Below are 14,633 nucleotides of genomic sequence, written 5' to 3'. Positions count from 1 at the left end.
GGCAAAGTAGATGGACAGAGGCAGAGGTAGGACGAAGGACATTTCGCTTACTGCCAAAAGTTAACATGGAAATAAAGATCCACTGTGCTAGCCTAACACAGTCTTGACAGGTCATGGACCATTACCAGTATACCTGAACAGATTCAGACTTAGGGATACTCCTTTCCGCGAATGCGGAGAGGAAGGCGACACGGACCATTATTACTTCCACTGTGTACATACAAGAACCTGGCACTTGAAGAAACCAGCGGACTGTGCCTGGGCAATGTGGACGACTGACACACTCAAAAACAGAATAGCCCTTGATAAAATAGAGAAAATCTCAGGACACTGCCTAAGCAGAAACAACCGTGGATAATATTATAATGTTTCAAAAGTTCAGAACTTATAGCAGATAACCAGAATAACGCTTAGTGCCTTGCAGTTAACAATGTGTAAAAACTGTTATTAGTATATAATATTCAACCTTGTTACTCTGGAGTCTTCCCCGCCGTGATGGTATATAATTCCGTTTGGTTCATGTCCGTGGTCGGAAGCCATCATAGCGGTGCGCTCACTCACTCACTCTCCTGAAAGTTTGTCAACGCCGTACTATTATTCTATGCGCATTGAGTAAATAAATCCAACTACAAATGCACAGCAAACAGATACAATATAGCAATGGTAGCTCATTGTTCTGGAAGGTGATGCGATATATCCTGCAGCAAATGTGGCTTCGAGTAAACTTGATTTTTTGTGCTGAGAAAGAGAATGATGGCGAAGCGGATATCAATCGCTGATTAATAATTATTATCGATTACTGTTAATCATTGATTATGACAAGGGATCAGCAGCCATATAATCTTGCAGTTATCTTTTCCACCATTCTTCACGAGAAATACCCGATAATTATGCTATGTTAACTTCAATTACAATTTGAAAACCTGCATTTCAAAAACGAGTTTGTCAATGTTTGCTGATTGATATAGCAATACTATATTGAACAACATATAATGAAGGAATCATTGTATAATCTACTGTTTCAAGGAGAATGGAGAAGAATGGTCCATGGTATCAATATTGATACGAAATATACAGACACGGTGAAATAGCTTTCCCGCAAAGCAGTTTTAGGCTTGCCATAAAATGGCAAGGGAAGGCAGGATTGTCACATTTGGCGAGAAATCGCCCACTTGGAGACAAAATTGGCGATATGCCATGGACGGATGGAAAATTTTCTGGAACGAATTCTTACCGGTTTAGCCCAGAATGTTCTCGAACACAAGTCGAAAGCTATATAAACCCTGCTGGTTCGCAGTCAGTTAGTGGTTGTGTCTCGTCGAAAGGGCGAATCAGAGTGCCTCGTCTGGAGTGCGAGATAGTTAGTATCGAGTTAGTGTCTCGTCTACCGAGTCAATCCCTGCGGAGTGGATCGAGTTGACAGCCGGACAGCGAATGCCGAGTGAGTCGTCGAGTGCACCGAAAGCGTCTCGTAGTGTATCGCGGTTAGTGCATCGTCGAGAGAGCGTCGGGAACGACCGAAGAGTCGGGAGCTGTGCTCTGCGTGTCGTCGAGTGCATCGCGAGTTGTAGCGTGGAGAGCCTCGAGAGTACGTGGAGTTCCGAGAACGACCGAGCAGAGTCAGGAGCTGTACTCTGGTGCTTTGCAGTGAAGCTGTCTCCCCGTTATTGCATGACAGTGTGAAAGCTGTGTCGCTGATTGTTCCAGCGTGTTTGTAGTAGTTCATCGACGACCGTAAAAACGTGTTTTGGAGCTGTTCTGACAATATTGACCAACAAAGTGTGTTTCGATACTTTTTCAAGTAGTATTGTCATTATTCACTCAGAATCCTTACGAACCCCGTACGAACGTGAAGAAAGAAAATAACGTAACAACTGGTGTCAGAAGAATAAGAAAAACGCAACAATACACTACTCTGCAGTTGTCACCAGATCATTATATGACAGGAAAAGTTTACTGATGGAAGAAGCTAAGATTTTTGAAGGTCACTATTATGTACATAATATATTAAAAAATTCCCTAGTTCTATGCATATTCAATGTTTCAGTTGTAGTCTATTAGGTTCGATGTTACGGAAGCTAAAATAATATCAGCGGAAGGAAAACACTGCAAATACAAAGGGCGCTTAACTTTGAAGGTTTAAGTTAAAAATAAGCATTACGCTTGCGGGGCTTAGAACTCTGAGTGTTCCAGTTGCTAGCTGGAAGTGCTTTCCATTTACACCATGAAAGCACTTTGTAAAGAAGGAGAGAATCTTTACTCAGTGAACCGTTCTCAGTATAAAGCAAATTTAATTGCGCACTTCTACTACATCATGAGAAAACTGAGACAGTATTTGATAATGACCTATGTTGTTTAATATTTATTACCTGAAATCCCATCTATGAAGTACTAAATCTTAATAAAAAACACTAATTTTGCATTTCGTGAGACCGTCATTTAATTATTGTGTCCTTCCGCATTTGAATCGTAATTAAATGAGGTAAATTCCCCCACACTGAAAGAAAACAACTTTTTGTGAAAATGTGGGCAAGCATTCTAATTCTGTCTTAAGAAACACAATTAAAACTATGCAGAATTTTCCACAGATTTAAGCATAAAAAATGCAATTTTGTTTCTAAAGTGCTAAGAGATATTATGGACAAACTCTTAAGATTTTGAAATGCGCTTTGACTTATGGTTTTAAGTTCACGAGAAACAAAAAAAATTATTTTATTTTTTTAGCATATTTTCCCTTTTTATCATTAATGTAATGAGCAGGGTGGTATTATAATATCAAAGCAAATGTGTAAACACAAATAATCAAATTTTTTATCACAATGAATTTTAGTTTTAATTTTTCAAACTCACTCTTCTAAAAGCTTATTAGACATCTTCAAGAATGATTTTAAAAGCTGAAAAAACATTAAACAAAAGACATTAAGAATGCATAAAAATAACGTGCATGTATGCTGGAATCGATCTTACGGTGAATTAAGTGCGAAAAACATTTGTATCCTCAAAGCGCCCAGCGTTCTTTGTATTTTTAACAGATGCAACGCTTTCGTCACAAACAATTATTGTTATGATATTATGGTGAATATTTAAATTTCTTTTTTAAGAAAGTGATAATACTGCAAATGTACAGGATAGTCATAAAAGAACTTCATCGATATATGAGTCCCTAGCTGTGTCTCCGCTCAACCAATCGAAATGGAATTTCATATATTGTTATTTAAAGGTACTGTGATGATTTAAAACAACAGATAGCTCATAGTTACGATTACAGAGAAAAAATTTGAAATTTTTCGAATGGCAGTGCCCATTTTTTTCCTACGTATTTAAAACTAATAAATGGTGTTGGAACGATAATTTCAGGGGTAAAACATTTTCCCCCCAAAAAATTGTGAAGGACCAAAGCGTTTTTCTAAGGACCATTGTTTTTCTAAGGATCAACCAATGATTCCATTGTTAATGACAGACACAAGAGAAGAGAGGGGAAAGAAACTTTTATTGGAATTAAAAGTTTTAAACGTGAACAACGTTTCAAAACAGAGACATCTCCTGTAATTTCGCATTTTCGTGTCCACCTTGATCTTCGGATCTCACTCCGATGGATTTCTGGTTCCGAGGCTATCTGAAATCTAACGTGTACGCATAAATTCATGCGATTTGTGAGAAGTATAAGATGCCATAAAACGTGAATTTATACTGATTTCTTCTGCAAGTAACGTTCGTCATTTTTATCAGAAATCTTCTCTACATGTTATCGCCTGTGAATTTGAGTGCTTTGATAACTTTTAATTCCAATAAATGTTTTCCCCTCTCCTCCTGTCTTCTTTTGTCCTTTTCTCTTTGCAACTGCTTTGCGCTCGCAATTTTCGCCATACGTGTTTTCTTTCCAATTCCATTTATGCTTTTTTAGTGCTCTGATCAATTTGAACAAGAAATTAATGGGTATTCCATTCGGAAATTATGAAACGTTTTCACTGTATCCATATTTGCCAGAGCTGTATGGGTAAACTCATATATTTCATTTTGATATTTGCTATGTATTAAAAACCGTTATTCTGTTTATGATGTTATAATGTTTTAGGCATGTGATGTCAGTAAGAGTAGGAAGCTGATATCTGATATGAGAAACGCATTGACTAATGTGCATTGTATATAGGTAGGGACTGGATTAGATTGCGGCGATATACTGGCTATCTTTTTAAGAGGAGATATGCCTTCGAGAAGTGCGTTTAAAGGAAACTAGCTAGGTTTCCCATTGCACTTGCAGGAAACGGTGAAAACACCTATAGAGACAATAGATAATTTCGAAACAGGAGAGATGAAAAATAAGCAATGCCTTCGCCATACTCGTACCACGGAATATGCGCTGAGCGTGCTGACCACTACACCACGAAGGTACGCTAAGAAGGCGGGAGAAATACCTTATACACCTATAACTAGCCCGTTAGCCAGAGTTTGAATTTGGGTCAGGTTACCTGAATTTAGTGGTCTGATGTACTCGACCGAACTACAGTTAAGGTATTCTGTATTACTGATAATACTATTTGTTTTCCTTTAAAAAGTTCTGTAGTGTTCTAACAAATAATCTTGGTAGCATGTGTATAGCGGGAATATTTACTTAGTAAATATTTTCTTATACTTGAAGATGCATTTGGTAAATATACCCTTAAAATATGTGTATGGATATTTACTATTTATGCTTATTTCAATGGAGATCGTAAAAAAAACTGGCATTTTAGAAAACATTACTATGGATTTCAGCTCTTCAAATCACAGACCAGAGATATTTTTTCTCACATTTAACGAACCTTCATCATCATTCTGGATTTGCTGAAAAGGTATCCGAGCGGTGATAATGAATGCTTTCGTTAGTGAAGAAATATTATTTTTTCATTTCCGGTAATGATGCTTATAATCTCAGAACATTTCGAAATCTTCAGTATTCCAGTCATTATTTAGGCTTTTTACAAAGCTCTATTTTTTAAATATTATTTCTTTGTATGTTTAGTGACCAGGGTAAAGAATATAGTAAAAAAAAGTATGTCTCATAATATAGTGAACAGTTCCTACAATTTCAAGCAAGAAACAGGAATTGTTTTCATATGTAAGCAACAAACAGGAACTGTTTTCATATGTAAATACTTATTTAATTTATTTATAAAATACTGGCGCTATTGCTAATTCTGCTTATAGATTAACTCAGTTAGTTAAATGCAGATAATTTGCGTTTTAGACTATTTTAGCAAGTAATGGAGGTTTTTTGGTACAAATAAATAACATTTACTTTTCAGGAAAATCAAAATACTTCTGTGCATATAAAATCTGATGTTACAAATGTTGTTATATGGCAATATTTCTGAATTTTTTTATCACCATAGCCCAAAATGAATAGTTATTAAGTATATTTTAAGTATACATCTTTATTAATTATATTTTCTTTTTTTTGACTTAAATATTTGAACTTAAAAAAGCAAACGCCCACACATTTATTATTCTTGAGAAGATTATAAGGAAACTATTACTACCTAGGCAAAATAATAAGCCTTAATTATATTTAACTATGCAACATATATATAAATAACAGAAACCAATGAAAAAAAATAAAGTACTATAAATAACAGAAATAACCAAAAGAAACCAATGGAAATACCAAATATTATGGAATGCCAAGTACCAATAAGAATATATGGAATACCAAATATTAATGGAATACCAAATATTATGAAATTTTCCACAGTACCAAAATGCTATGGAATACCAATAGCAATATATGGAATACCAAATACCAATAAAAATCAATGGAAATACCAAATACCAATAACAGAAACCAATGGAACCAATAACCAAAGAAACCAATGAAAATAATAAACCAATATAAAACAACAGAAACCAATATAGCAAACTGTAAATATATAAATACAAAAAAGAAACATAATAAGAGGTTAAAACTTAAAAAGCAAATTTTTATACCCATCCTGAACTATAACTGCAGGATTGATGTAAAATTGACTGAAGTTAAAATTAAATTGGAGTCAAAGAAAGGTTATTCCTCAACAATATTAATAACAGCAGTCATGTATAAGAAGTACGACACAATATCCACACGTACAAAAATTAAAATAAGAATTCATAGCAGTACAAACTTTAGAAATAAAAAATGAAAATGCAAAAGGGGAAAAAATACAAGTAAATAAAAATATAAAAATAAAAGTTAATCTTCTTTTACAGAAACTCCGATTCAGAACTTATCAGAGGAAAATTAATTAAAGCTTCATAAAAGTCGATTAATATGTTTCGAAAACCTGTCTCGTTCTCCTGGTTCATTTGTGATCAAAAACCCAAAAAAGAATCTATTACATTTTCATTTAAGGCACTAAAATTCATATAAAAGCCAAAACTCGAATCTCAAATATAGCAGGATTAGGGAAAATCCTGGCCATGTTGCTATCTTGTTTTCTGGCAAGTCGAATTATGTGCCGCCCAATCGGTATAGACGTTAGCATCGCGGACTGCCGTGGGGGAGGGCCCAGGTTCGAATTCCGGAGGAGGCATGGATGTTTGTATATTCATAATGTCGGTGCAGCATGGCAGCATTCTAAATATGCAGCGATCCGAAAGTGCTCTCATGTGGTTTGGAAGGGGAGAGGAATGGGAGACCCTTGGACCCACGCCCGGGGGGGCTCTCCGTCGGAACTGGGGGCGGAACTGAGCAAAATCACACTGTCATCTGAATGGTGCTCAAGTCTGTTGCCGACGGCAGGCGCAATCTAGCGCTTCTTGCCACGAGGAATTTCGTAGGCTTATGCTAGCTATGTCAGGCAAGTGAGCATAAGTAACAGAACTCTGTGCTGTTGGCCTTTACTTCGATCTTCGACTTAAGTAACATAAACTGCCTTGCTAAATTCTACAAATTCTTACGAATCAGTGTATAATCATTTAAATAAATTGATTGGTGTCTACCTTCTTTCCATAACTGTTTGTTGGAATAGTTGCAGAATGCTATTATAGCATGGACAAGCTGAAAAATAGCCATTCATAGACTAAAAAAGAGAAATATTGACAGGGAGAGAAAAATGGGAATGAAGGGTAGTTCCACATGAAAGATAATGAGAAAAGAACAGGACCTCTAACTAAAACCGAGATCACGGGGTCAGAATTATGGTAACGGATTTTGAATTGCCTTTGCATTCACAATATAAAGCTTTCTTATCCTAAGATCTAAGGTTTTAACCTTTTTTTATAGACCTTGTATCCAAGCAATTAATGTCTCAATAAAAATGATATTATTAAATGAACTCTACTCTTATAAGCGCCCTAAGATCACCAAATGTGGCGATATGTTTTCTGCGCTGGTTTTTGGCGAGATTGCGTTTTGTATGGCAACCCTTTTGAAGTTCAATACTCCTTTGGTGGATTGGTTTAATTGCTCGTTGGTTCGTGTCATGCGTGTTTTGAAATGGCGTATGTTGCAATGAGAGACGTGGTTGCAAGAGGGTCTGGAAGATTATTTTTAGTGGCTGTGCGTGATAGAAGTAAGGAAACACTGATACAGTGTATTAAAGAGTGGATTGAGCCTTGTACAACGATTTTTTGGGATGGCTGGAAATCTTACAAGGATTTAGGAAAAGAAGGTTTTGAACATTTATTTGTGAACCATATTATGAATTTTCTGGATAGTGTGTCTGGCTGTCATATACTAAATACGATAGTGATTACGTGGCAGCATGAAATTGATATTTCTGCTGTTCAAAAAAAGCATTCATTCACGGTAAGTGCATTTTATTTTATTCTTGTTCTTATTTTGTAGAATGTTATGTTCATTGTTTTTTTAGTATGAATTTATGTCGTTATTGTTTTTTTTTTGAATTGTTCGAAATTTATTTTAGTTTATTTTGCTGATTAGTGCGTAGTGCCTAGATTGCACAATTTATAGATGTTATTTAAAGTTGAAACAGAATGCTGTGTACATGGTATTCTTTGAAATTTTTTGTTGTTATGTTAATTTATTAAAGCGAGGTGTGCGTAGTTCGTAGATTCTTTCGCTGCCTAGATTGTGCAATTAGTAGATTTTTTTTAAGTTAAAATATATCGCTGTGTACATGGATCCTTGTCAAACATTTTTGGTTTGACACTTTACGTTTTTGCTATCTAAATTTTTTGTTTTGGTTTCAGAATTTTAGCTTAAATTGTATGTTCAAAACCTGGTTTTGTATGTGCGAAAACCGCGTTTTTGGAGACATTTTAGGCTTAAAGTTCGAAATGCAGACAAAAAATTTAGATAGTAATATGGCACCGTGGAGTTTCTCGTCAAAAATGTTTGGCGACTTGAGGGCGCATATAAGAGTAGTTCCATTAAATGTGACATTTTATCATTGTCATAGTGACATGGGTGTGTATCTTTATGGAATAAGTTATTAACACGATGTATGTTTCATGTAATTTCTACCGATGCATTGGTTACTGACATACGGCTTCGTGTAGTAAAAACAAAAGTACAAACATCAGTGTGACAGATTGTTTGAGATAATGTGTCCGGTCACAAATGAAATAATTTTAAGCATGTAAAATGTATTATTTTTCTGTACAAGAAAAGATTAACTTTATTTTATCAAGCACTGATCTTCTGTAAACATGCATAGCTACATTTAAATCTTCAAGCAATAAGAAGACTGTTTGTGATAGAGCAAAATTTAACCACAGAAATGAATCTTGAGTGCATAAAAACACAATTTCTTTTTACTTCTTTTTGTTCTCAAACTTCCTTAGCTTTAATCTTAATTCAATAACCCACTCACCAAAGTTACCAGTCCTAAAATAAGTAAAGGAGAGAAAAATAACTCAATGGTATAAAAAGTGTTTATTTTGTGCTCCTCGGAGGACATGATTGAAATAAGACTTATGCAATTTTGTGAAAAAAGTTACTGGTTTAAGAGCAGAAAGGGAAATTTATCACTCACTAGGGAGTACATTTTCAGTAAAAAATTATTTTCCTTTTAATTAGTTTCCTAATTGAAATGTCCTGTGTATTAGCAAGGGAATTTAAAAAAAAGTTTCGGAGGAAAAAACAACTACATTTTTGCATTATTTCCCACATTGTTTCCAGTGTCTTTGATAGCCGTTTGGCCCCAGTGATAGTTAGTTGTATTAAAATGCCTCTTTTTCAACTATTGTGGGCTATTAAAGCTAGCTTATTATAATTCTGAAGAATGATTTATTCGTAGAAGGGCAGGATTGCAAAATAATTCAGATTAGTGACGTTCTAAGGATTTGTGACGTATATGTTTGCAGTAAAATTGCAAATTTCTATTAAATATTTAAAATTTAATCCTAGGTATGTGAACAGAGGAATTTTGTTATCACACGCCCATCTCTGGCTGTAAAGAGTTCTTGAACATGAGCGACTGGCAAGTTAACTCTTTTGAAATTCTTATATTTCATTTTGTACTTGATATTAAGTTATTCAGTGTTAGGAATTTTATTTTGTAAAAAAATAACACCGTGTTTTTACACCAAAAGTCTTAAATTCAAATGATCAGTCAATCACTATCAATGCACGGCTTTTCAAGCCATGAGATAAATTGAAGGTTGGAGGTAAAATTTGTAACATGGCTGCAGCCTAAATCTTGCCTTCAGCTGAAATGAGTCTTTATGCATTATTAATGACAAAGTAAATATGGATTTTAAAAAATAAGTTTACATTATAATTACCAGAATGATACAACGGGAAAAGTGCGTTTCAAACAAACTTTGTTAAAATACTTACACCCTGGAAAAGAAACTTTGCCTCTCGTCGAAGATTTTCGGCATCTGATTTGTAAGGTAGCTCCATTGATGTTCCGTTCTGAATAACCATTTTTCTCTGCCTCTGAATGGCAACGCGAAAATCAGCAGAAGCGCATTGATTTAGAGAACACTAAGTGGCAAGAGTGAAGTTTAGAACCTGCTTTTGACATGTTTCGATGCAGCTCGAATGTTGCTAATGAGGTGTTAAACAGATTCTAGATTAGATTAATTTGTTTTGTCTTTTGATAAATTACCTTTTAAATTAAATTGAAACCGCTAAACTACACATATAGAAGTTTAGATGCGGCATTTAGATTTGATGTAACACCTTGTTAGATACACTGCCCTCTTATTGTCTGTTGTTGCATCAAATTACACAGATTTTGCATCGTTGAAACTTTCATGGAAAGATATATGGAAGAAGGATTCCTTCGGAAGTCTTCAGGGCTTAGCTCTGAACAACGAGCTCTTTCGGTACTATTTCATTTTGAGGACTGTAAAAAACTGCAGCGAAAATGTATGCGCAAAAGCGCCAAATCTAGCGTACGCGCTCATTTCAAATTGCGTAATTTTAGATAGTTCTATATTTATTAAGACGCCATTGAAATACTAGTTTAATTTTTAAATCCTTTTTTTTATTTTAAATCATTTTTTGATATCTTATGGATTTAACAATCTGGGAATTGCCCATGACGAAAAGTCTGCAACAGAATTTTTTCAAAGAAAAGGCGTCATTCATTATAGAAAATTATGTTTGAAGAACCAATGAGATGAAATTATGCTTTAGCGATAACTCGGTTAGCGAAATAGCGAGGCAGGCATTCATTCAGTTATGTTTAGCAATGTTTGTATAAATTATAATAATGATTTGAAGTAGTTATTTACTTTTATGCTTCCATTCAGTCATGCATAGTATTTTTATATAAATTATAATAATAAAAAAGTATTATATGACATTAACCTTTCATACAAATTAAAACAATAATCTTTAGATAGTTATTTACTATTCTACTTCTTTTCTTGCGTTCGGGTTGCCGCAATTACTTTTGGCAGCACTGGCATCAACAATAGTTTGGCGATTTTTTACAGTCCTCGAAACGGAATAGTACCGCTGGTTCTTGTTATAGCCAGCTTGAATCATAAACAGTGCCTGATATCAATGCTTAAATGATGATCGGATGAATCATTACACAATGAATCAAGTTTTAAACCTCTTCAAGGAAATTGTTTGAGATTTGCAAGAACTAACGGTTCTTCTTTCTCCTAATAAACTTAAAATAAAACCGTTTTACATGTAATATTACAAAGCGTTATGCTTATATTCAAAATCTGTAGAACAACAACAAATTAGTACGAAGATCAGCTGATTGCCACTCTTACAATGCAAACTATGAAAGAATAGCAACTGAGGCTTGGTTCTAACAGAAATGACTCATCTTTGCTACTCACTGAAGCCTAACTTTAATCGCAGTAATTTGGTTTTAGTTTCTCATCCAAAATTCTCTAGGCAAAGAGAACAATCGAAAATATCACATCTTCTTTTGTTTAATAATTCAGGTTATACAACTGTTCACTTATCTGTGAACATCTTAGTGTCCATTATCTTGCAACTAATATAATACCTCTAAATGTTGTCAGCGTTAGCCAAAGCATTTCGAATTTGAAATTTTGAATTTACCTATTACGCCATAATACTGCATTTTCATCATTAGGTCAGATTTGATCTCGATTTGAAGAACTTGGTTCCAGCTAAATCCCGAAGGACACACCAGTTCTCAAAATTTAACTTAAAAGGAAATAAATTTTGAAGTAATAAAAAATAATGTGAGTACGATTTAAAGATTTGAAACTTTCAGTAAAAGTACCTCATTTTCCGAAAGTGTTTAAGCAAAGTAATTTCATTCATTATTAAAAACATTATGAACTGTAATAATTTAAAGTGTAGATGAATAGACTACAATGGAAAAACTTAAATAACGTCTTTTCTTGTATATTAAGTCTAGATAAACGTATTTTCAAGTAATAAACTGAGCTGAAATTTTAATTGAAAAATTTGTTCCATTTTAAATTTATCCCTGAGTTTTTATGAATCTCACATGTCTGTCATCTGTTAAAAAATTATGATACTACTAAAAAAAAGAAGGGAAGAGTGTAAAACGTTTGTAGCAGTTAAGAGAGAATAATCAAAAGACTTGTAGTAAAAGTTTTTAAAAAATATATCATATAAGAGAAACAACGTCATAATTGGTACATCTGAGCTTTATGTTGCATTACGCCCAAAGGAGTGTTTTTTTTTAACGTTTTGTGTGTTAAATTTATTTATTAAACATCATCTTCTTCGCACTTAAACCACATAAAGTTTAATTGAACAACCGTATCACAAAATATTTAAAAAGATAACATCTTTAGAATTTCCAATCATCGAGGTTAGAATAGGTGGAGTAAGCCTTGTCCGTACGCCCCGTGCAATGAAAAATGAAGCCATGAAACATCATAGTATGACGTTATAGTAAACGGACTTTGCTTACATTCTAATTGGCGTAGTTTTCATGTTAGCTATTCACCAGACTCTCCCGTTCTAATTTTATGACTTAATATAAAATATTTTCTGCTTAGTATATAGAAAAATCTGATGTGTACACCGCATGACTTCCTTGTACGGAATATTAAATTATACGCAATTTTTCTTGCATTTCATTTAAACTTATTGGATTGAATTAAATCTACTTCGCCTACAGCGCATAAACCACAAGAGAATAAATGCATTCTTTAAAATTCACTCTAGTATTTGTTTACCATAGCGACACTCTGGCGCTAGATTCACTTAACAATATTAATAATTATATAACAGTTAACTTATATAACGGAAATTAAGTTAATTGTTATATAATCCAATAATAATATAACAGTTAACTTATATAATAATTATATAACGGAAACTAAGTTAACTGTTATATAATCCAATAATTATATAACAGCTAACGTATATATTTCGTTCATATTATAACTCATAATGCACAAAATTTATATCGTTTAAAGAATAGAATTATCTAATCGTTGCCACATGCTCTACTCAAATACTATATTAAAGCTAGAATGATGTATAAAAGAAATTAAGCAAACAAAACAAAAAAGAAGCAGTTTTTCACAGACGATTGCGTATTTCTCATTTAATTAATTCAGTTCTCACTTCGCGAGAAGGCAAAAATACATAAAAACTCAAAATATCTATATTAAAAATTACGAAGTAAATCTCAAACACTTATTTCCTCGAAAAAATTCCAGAAAGAATTAAGCATGATTTAATTGGCAATAATAAATGAATGCGTTATCTTTGTTGTTGCGAAGCTAAGTTTCTCTAGATTGGCAACAAATCCACTACACTATACGTTTGGTGCGGCCGATTGCAACCAAAATACGAGGTGCACATCTACATGTTATAGCAGTCCTATATACAAAATTTCAACGTCCTGAGGCTACTCGTTCTTGAGTTATGCGAGATACGTACGTACGCACGTACGTACATACGTTCTTACAGACGCCACGAAAAATTCTCTTCAGAATTAATTTTAAAGCAGTTTTATAATTTTTTTGAAGGAAAAGAGTATTTTATTCTGTCCTTACGTACAGATATCACGCAAAAACATCGTTAAATTGCATTCGATAGCGGTCAAAATGGATATTTTCGTTGAAATATGCTGCCTGAAAGTTTTCGCGATTACAATACTTCCTTTTTACTTCGTACAAGGAAGTAAAAATCACAATGATTGAAAATAACTTTTCCAAATTTATTAAAATCTAGGTACCTGAAAGTGTGTAAATGGTATTCATAACACAAATGTACGCCTGGCAAAACCTAGACGATCCGTTGAAATTTCAATCGTATTTTATGGAAATTATGCTCCCAAACACTTTTCGGAACCTGCGAACCTATGTGCTTTCAAATTCAGTGTAATTTTATATAATAATATGTTTTGTAGTCTTACCCGTACACCGTATGGCTGCCATGATAAGACTTACGTCACCTTGCTAACATTTCCTTGGTTTCAGTTTGATGATGTCATGCTTACTCCATCTATTCTAACCTCCATGATTCCGATAGACAGTCTCGCGCGATGGAGATAAAAAAAAATTTTTTTTTCTCGTACAGTATTGCCATTTATAGCTTTGAAATTGTTGAGTTTGTGATTTAGAATTTCGTTAAAATTTTGTAAAATATCAAATAGATTAAAAAAATCGAAATTCGGGCTTCCAGGTGCCCATTTCGGTTGGAGGATTAGGTTATTAAAATTTGATGTCTCTTAGATACAGAAAAATTTTAATTAAAAATTTGATGTCTCTAGCTAACGCTCCCTAGGTACAATTTTTTTTCACTGTGCGAGAAATATACATACAGTGGTGGCCAAAATTGTGGAAGTTATATGTACTTTAATATAAATAAAAAACACAGTTATGAAGTGGTTTGTAATATCTAGCTTTCCTGGCCAATCACTGTTCTTGTTCTGAGAACCAATTAAATGTTAGTAACTGCCAGTAGAAGCTGACACCATGTTTACACTTGAAACAATTCATTATTTTGCTTTGTTCTGTAGAAGGAGGACCTGTTTCTTATACACTGCAATTACAAGTAGGAATTTTTGTAAAAATCTTTAATATTTAGTCTAGAAGTAATGTTATCAAATAAAAGAGTAGATTGTACACCTAGAAAGAGATGTAATATTATTGTGTTACTAGAAAGTGGTCTTTCCTATGCTGAAATTGCCAGACAGGTGGGTGGTTCAGTGACTACATCTGGAGTCCGAAAGTTTTGTTTACGATATCAGGAGACAAATTCAATAAAAAACAAAGAAGGAAAA

Source organism: Stegodyphus dumicola, chromosome 7 (genome assembly GCF_044657685.1).
Source record: "Stegodyphus dumicola isolate Sdum_Otavi_A_Nest chromosome 7, ASM4465768v1".
Lineage (NCBI taxonomy): Eukaryota > Metazoa > Arthropoda > Arachnida > Araneae > Eresidae > Stegodyphus > Stegodyphus dumicola.
This window is presented reverse-complemented; position numbering follows the sequence as displayed.